This window comes from Sinocyclocheilus rhinocerous, unplaced genomic scaffold (assembly GCF_001515625.1).
Source record: "Sinocyclocheilus rhinocerous isolate Xijiao unplaced genomic scaffold, SAMN03320098_v1.1 scaffold574, whole genome shotgun sequence".
In the NCBI taxonomy this organism is placed as follows: domain Eukaryota; kingdom Metazoa; phylum Chordata; class Actinopteri; order Cypriniformes; family Cyprinidae; genus Sinocyclocheilus; species Sinocyclocheilus rhinocerous.
This window is the reverse complement of record NW_015659919.1, coordinates 1,359,216-1,360,275: the sequence shown is the minus strand read 5'-3', so window position 1 is coordinate 1,360,275 and position 1,060 is coordinate 1,359,216.

The following is a 1,060-nucleotide window of genomic DNA, read 5'->3' as shown; positions in this document are numbered from 1 at the left end:
TATATATATATAAAAATCGGTGACATTTAAGGTAAAATACCAGCGGCTGTGGTTGCCAGAACTTTACCGTTGTTACATTTTAGGTCTGAATTTAAATTCACAGTAAAAACAAACAAATAAAAAAATCAACTGACACAATGTTAATATACCAACCTGTTGAAGTATTAATATCTGTTTTGTATCTTTGTAATACACTGATGTGGTAGGTGATGAGAAAGTCACATGATGAACCAAAGCTCATCACAAACAGCTTTTCCACAAGCTGGAGAGGTAAATACTAATATAGCTGCACAGTGTCATTCACAGAAATACTAAACACCATCATAGTAACACACATGATACTGAAATAATGCAATAAACATTAATTAAGCAAAGTTAGATGTAAGATAAAACATTAATTTACACAACTGATAAGAACAACTAAAAAGAAACAGTTATTTTAAAAGAAAAACATCAAAGGTGAAGTGTCATGCAGGGAATTCTGGGAATGTCAAGTTACTGTTTAAATGTAACTAATTAACAAGTTTTTGCTGTATAGCATTTTTACAGTCTTTTGCTGTTAAAATCACACTAATTTTTTTACAGTGCATGAATGCTGTTTGCATATATACTTTCTCTGATTTCCTAGATTCTCTCGCTTGTCAGAACAGTGCACACACCTAATGGCTGGTCAGCCATATTTTAAACCAACTTGCACACTAGAATTGTGTCACTTGTGGACATGCACTTGGCTACATTCTGGGGCTTTTTGTCACAGATTAGTTGCAAACTTGGCTTACAAGGAAGTCCCCTCGTTCCTTCCATATTACTGTGCCTTGTTAACCTCTGGGGCTGGGTTTTTGTGTTTGTACGTGGGGGTGTGTGGGCAATGTTTGTGTAAGTTAGCAGGTAAGGCTCAGCTGTTGCCATGGTTGCCCTGGCTGTAGAAACCCTCCCGAGAGGCCACATGCTCTCGGGTTAGCAGTGTGAGCGCCCCTCTGCCTCGGTCATTAAATCGATGGCAGTTAGACTGTAGGAGCCTGGCCTAACCGTGCCCAATGCCACCAATGTCAATTATATC